Genomic DNA, 6,945 nt, shown 5'->3' on the forward strand with positions numbered 1-6,945 from the left:
GGAGCTGTAACCTCGCGGGAATAGTAACTCGCACAAATGCCCTTCGGATCTTAGTCCGGATATAGGTCACTTAGCAAACAAAAAGCCTTCGGGACTTAGCTCGGATACTCATAATCCGAATAAACCAAAGCACATATATCAATAAATTCATGACAGCATCCGTATTTCATTTTCATTACCAAAGCCTCAAACCACAAGACACTTATCACACTTGCAATTCGGCTAATAGCACATACAAAGACATGATTTGATTTGCTAAAACATATCTAATCAATATCTAAGTTCTATACTCAAAAACTTACCTCGGATTCGTCGAACAATTTCGATGGCTATTCGACCACTTTTTCCTTCCCTTTATCGGATCTAGTTCCCCTTTGCTCTTGAGCTTAATTTAACAAATAAATTGATTTAATCATTTGAGCATCGAAAAGAGGAACTCAAGGTACTTAGCCCATATATATTCATTAGACATTAAAGTCACATACATATGAAATCATGAATCAACTTGACATATTATTCCACACTTCCTTTTAGCCGATTATCTAAGCCAAGATAAAAGCATCAATATGCTTGCCTCTAACCGAATACATGCAACGCCAATCCATCTCATGTGGCCGAATATGCATGTCTATTGAGGCCAATTATATACTTAGTACCACATATAAATGACATACATTTTACTAACTAATGCATTACATATTATATCAATAGCATCCATCATCTCATAATAAAACACCAATATAAACATACCTTAGATGATATATTCATACCAAACATATGTGCAAATATATATATATGCAAAGCGAACAAAGGTGATATAACATCTCATATATTTATCCCATACCAATGACAAGTACATTATAATAGCTTCCAACTAATATCATAAATTTTCTTTTTTTTTTCATGCGAATGCTCCTCTACACCATTTACCTCACAAAGCATGAATTTCATCATCCACTTACAAGCTTACAATCATGAAGTTAACCTCATAGTACCTATCAAACTCTCACTCATTAGCTTCTATCATAAACCTCCAACAACACCAAATAAACATATACTTCGTGGGTCTATGGTAGAACCAAGAAAGGAACTGATAGATATCAAGATGTAAGCAAACGACCATTATTTATCTAAGTTTAGCATGAAACACAACCATCACCCTTATTAATCTTTTATAGCCGAAAACCATACTCACCCCAAAATCAAAATTTCAACATGGTTTACAAAAATCACTTGATAACTCACTCAATATCAACTAAAATTTCGAGAGCTAGTACAAACTTCCTTACCTTAATAGTGACCTAAGATGACCGATTGCTTCACTCCCTTCTTCTTCCTTTCAATTCAGCCAAGAAGAACCAAAGAACACAACTTGTTTTTCTTTCTTCCTTAGAACATTCGGCCAAGAGAAATGAAAAAAGATGGACACTTTTTTTTTTGTTTTCTTTCTTACATTCACGGCAATGGGGAGGGGAAGAAACAATCACACACATTCTTTCCTTTTTTCCATTTCTTTATTACCCATACTCCTTATTTTATTGTTCCTAACATGCATCACTAACATAACATGTTTGTGACATGTTTCCACTCATAGCATGGCCGGCCACTAGCTCAAATATTGGGCAATTTGACATGCAAACCCACCATTTCTATAACATGCATTAATAGGCCACTTTACATTTGCCTATCACATTTCTAAATTTTCTCACATAAGTCCTATTTACTAAAATTCACTTACAATTAACAAAATTCAACATGAAATTTTCACACATGCATAAGTACATATAATGAGCATCAACTAGGACGGTTAATTATTTTTTTATGACTCGGTTTAGTGGTCCCAAAACCACTTTCCGACTAGGGTCAATTTAGGGCTGTCACACTCTCCCCCACTTAAGAAATTTTCATCCCCGAAAATCTTACTGGTAATTAGGTTTGGGTATCGTTCTTTCATAGAGTTCTCAGGTTCCCAAGTAGCTTCTTCCATTCCGTGTTTGAGCCATAACACTTTCACTAACGGAACCCTTTTGTTTCGCAACTCTTTCACTTCACAAGATAAGATACGAATCGGTTCTTCTTCATAACTCATATCAGCTTGAATTTCGACCTCGAAGGGGTTTATTACGTGTGAAGGATCGGATCTGTAACGTCGAAGCATCGAAACATGAAAAACGTTGTGGATCCTTTCGAGTTCAGGGGGTGAAAGCAACCTATATGCAACTGGGCCAACTCGTTCGGAGATCTCATACGGCCCAATGAATCTCGGACTCAATTTGCCCTTACGGCCAAATCTGAGTATCTTTTTCCAAGGCGACACCTTAAGAAACACTTTGTCTCCCACCTGATACTCAATATCTCTTCGTTTTAAATTCGCGTACGACTTCTGACGATCTGATGCGGCCTTCAGACTCTCACGAATTATTCTTACTTTCTGTTCAGCATCTTTAATCAAATCCACCCCGAAAATTTTACTTTCACCGAGGTCGGTCCAAAACAATGGCGTACGGCATTTTCGACCGTACAAAGCCTCGTAAGGTGCCATCATAATACTTGACTGAAAACTATTGTTGTAAGCGAATTCAATCAAAGGTAAATACCGTTCCCATGAACCACTAAACTCAAGGATGCAGCATCTCAACATATCCTCGAGTATTTGAATTATCCGCTCAGATTGACCATCGGTTTAGGGGTGAAAAGAGGTGCTAAAATGCAACTTGGTGCCCAAAGCTTCTTGCAATTTCTTCCAAAATCGTGAGGTGAATCTCGGATCTCTATCCGACACAATAGAAATTGATACCCCGTGTAATCTCACAATCTGAGAAACATACAATTCAGCTAGTTTATCCAATGAAAAATCCGTACGTACGGGGATAAAATGAGCCGACTTAGTCAGTCTATCGACAACAACCCAAATCGTATCCTTCTTACTTGCCGACACTGGCAACCCAGATACAAAATCCATCGTGACTCGATCCCATTTCCATTCAGGTATCATGATCGGCTGAAGTAAACCCGTAGGCACTTGATGTTCCGCCTTCACTTGCTGACATATTAAACACTTCGAAACAAAATCGGAAACGTCTCGTTTCATACCATGCCACCAAAATTGACGTCTCAGATCGTTGTACATTTTCGTACTCCCCGGGTGATTTGACATTCGGCTACAATGAGCTTCGTTCAGAATCATCGAAATGAGTTCTGAATTTCTTGGAACACACAAACGACTTTTGAACCTCAAACAATTGTCATCATCAATTTGAAATTCTGATTCCATATTTGGAGTACATTCAGCCCGCTTTGCAACCAAATCATCATCGACTTTCTGAGCTTCACGAATTTGTTGAATCAACAATGGTTTGGCCTTTAATTCTGCCACTAACACATTGTCGGATAGAACAGACAAGTGTACATTCATCGCTCGTAAAGCAAACAGTGATTTCTGGCTTAAGGCGTCCGCAACCACATTAGCTTTTCCCGGGTGATAATCAATGACAAGCTCGTAATATTTCAACAACTCAAGCCAACGCCTTTGTCGCAGATTCAAGTCTCTTTGAGTCATCAAATATTTGACAGTTTTGTGATCCGAATATACATGGCACTTCTCACCAAATAAATAATGTCGCCATATTTTCAAAGCGAATACGATGGCAGCTAGTTCGAGATCATGGGCCGGGTAATTTTTCTCGTGTGGCTTCAATTGTCTCGACGCATAGGCCACAACTCGGCCTTCTTGCATCAATACGCAACCTAACCCAAGTAGGGATGCATCGCTATAAATGACAAACTCTTTGCCTGATTCGGGCTGCACTAGTACTGGAGCTTCCGTCAAGTGAGTTTTCAATTGTTCGAAACTTTTCTGACACTTTTCTGTCCATTCAAACTTAACATCCTTCTGAAGTAGTTTCGTCATTGGAGTGGCTATCATCGAGAAACCTTTCACAAACCGTCAGTAGTAACCGGCAAGTCCCAAAAAGCTCCGAACCTCAGTAATATTTCTCGATGGCTTCCAGTTAAGTATGACTAAAATTTTACTCGGGTCAACTCGAATACCCGATGCGGATACCACATGACCCAAGAAGCTAACCTCTCTTAACCAGAACTCACACTTACTGAACTTAGCATAAAACTGCTTATCCCGTAAAATTTGCAACACTAATCCCAGGTGTTCAGCATGATCGGTTTCATTTCTCGAATAAACCAAAATATCATCGATAAACACGACTACAAACCGATCCAAATACGGTCTGAAGATCCGATTCATCAAATCCATAAATACCGCAAGGGCATTAGTGAGCCCAAACGACATCACTAAGAACTCATAGTGACCGTATCTCGTTCTGAAAGCAGTTTTGGGTATATCCGAATCTTGAATTCGCAACTGGTAATAACCCAATCTCAAATCTATCTTTGAAAACACTGAGGCTCCCTTTAGTTGATCAAACAAATCGTCAATACGTGGCATCGGATATTTATTCTTTATTGTCACCTTATTCAACTGACGATAGTCGATGCACAACCTCATGGTTCCGTCCTTCTTTTTCACAAACAATACTGGTGCACCCCAAGGTGAGAAACTTGGTCGAGCGAAACCTCTATCCGTCAATTCTTGCAACTGAGCTTTCAACTCTTTTAGCTCGGTTGGTGCCATACGATACGGAGCTATCGAAATCGGCGTAGTCCCAGGTACAAGCTCAATACCAAACTCTACCTCCCGAACAGGTGGTAAACCCGGTAATTCTTCGGGAAAAACATCCGGGTATTCACAAACCACCAGCACAGATTCGGGTTTCATTTTTAACTCTTTGTCATCAAGTACATACGCAAGGTATGCTTCGCACCCCTTTCTTACATATTTCTGGGCCAATATTGATGATATTACAGCTGGCAACCCCTTTAAGTCCGTAGACTCAACTCGGATTATCTCGTTATTTGTGTACCTCAGATCAATATTCTTGCTCTTGCAATTCACAACCGCATCATGCACGGTCAACCAATCCAAACCAAGAATTACATCAAATTCATCAAACGGCAAAAGCATCAAGTCCGCCGGAAAACAGGAACCTCAAATTACTAGGGGACATTTCTTACACACTCTGTCGACAAGCACGTAACGACCCAAGGGATTTGACACCCGAATTACGAACTCAGTAGACTGAATAGATAAAGTCTTACTGGATGCTAAGGTTTCGCATATATAAGAATGAGTAGAACCAGGGTCAATCAAAGCAATCACATTAGTATCAAAGAGAGTAAAAGTACCGGTAATAACATCTGGTGAGGAAGCATCCTCGCGTGCGCGTATAGCATAAGCCCTAGCAGGAGCACGAGCCTCAGATCTAGTCGTAGCATCCCTAGATCCTCTCTGACCACCACTAGCATTACCCGTATTTCTAGATGGTCTACCTCGAGCAGTGGTAGCACCCGGTTTCCCACTCTGATTTACATTCTGTTCAGACAACCTCAGGCAATCTTTAATAAAGTGGTCAACTGACCCGCACTTGTAACAGGAGCGGTCAGGGAATCTACAACTCCCAGAATGCCATTTGCCACAATATTGGCACTCCGTTCTGTCTGGACGATCATTTCCAACACTGGCGATCGAAGTGACTCGTGTGCTCACAGGGGGTCGATCGCGATCTCGTCTAGAAAAGCCCGAAGTGTCCCTAGACCGGCCTAAGCCATCTCTAAATTTCTTCGATGACTGTGGGAAGGGCTTTCCCGAAGACCTCTTACGAAACTCCCTTGCTCCCACCTCAGCTTTTCTTTTCTCCATACTGAGCTCCTCGGCCTTGCAAGCTCGCTCGACAAGTGCCACAAATTCTCGGATTTCCAAAATGCCTACATACAGCTTTATATCGTCATTCAGTCCATCCTCGAAACGTTTACACATTACGGCTTCTGAGGAAATGCATTCTCGTGCGTATCGGCTAAGCCTCACAAATTTTCGTTCATAGTCGGTAACCGACATGGAACCTTGTTTGAGTTCAAGAAATTCCTTTTGTTTTTGGTCAATGAATCTCTGACTGATATACTTCTTTCGAAACTCAGTTTGGAAAAACTCCCAAGTTACTTGCTCTCTGGGCACAACAGAAGTCAACGTATTCCACAAATAGTAGGTAGAATCACGTAGCAAGGAGATAGTACACTTTAGGCACTCATCGGGTGTACAAGATAGCTCGTCGAGTACCCGGATAGTGTTGTCCAACCAAAATTCAGCTTGCTCGGCATCATCGCTATCCGTAGCCTTAAATTCAGTAGCCCCGTGTTTTCAGATTCTGTCAACTAGGGGCTTATTTGACCTTATTTGGTCAGTTGCCGGAGGTATTGTAGGTGCGGGGGTGGCATTAGTCGGGAATGGAGGTTGTGGAACAGTCGTATTAGTTCGAATGTATTGGTTGAACCAATCATTCATCACGCTATAGAAAGCTTGTCTAGCTTCATCATTCGGATTACTAGCAATAGGTTGAGAGTCCGCCGGCGCTGTCCCTTGTGCGGGAGTAGGTGCTACACTCTCAAGATCATCAGCTACCGCTCGGTCGGGATCGGGATCCATTACTATAAATAAACACATTTGCAAATGTCAGAAATCACCACACTATCAAATAATCACATAAAATGGCATGTATAGCTAGCCCCAAACGCATTACGGTAGTCCTAGAATCGACTAAACCGTAGCTCTGATACCAATAAAATTGTAACACCCCGTACTCGAGACCGTTGCCGGAGTCGAACACGAGGTGCTAACCGACTTAATTCATATACTTTCACAGTCTATTTTAAAAATTTCCAGGCAGTTGGCTAACTGCATCACTGTCACCTTAAAAATCATATCTTGAGTTCCAAAACTCGAAAATCAGTTTCGTAATTGTTTTCTAAAACTAGACTCATATTTCCATCTACATATTTTTTTCTAGAATTTTTGGTTGGGCCAATTAGTACAGTTTA

This window comes from Gossypium hirsutum, chromosome A02 (genome assembly GCF_007990345.1).
Source record: "Gossypium hirsutum isolate 1008001.06 chromosome A02, Gossypium_hirsutum_v2.1, whole genome shotgun sequence".
Lineage (NCBI taxonomy): Eukaryota > Viridiplantae > Streptophyta > Magnoliopsida > Malvales > Malvaceae > Gossypium > Gossypium hirsutum.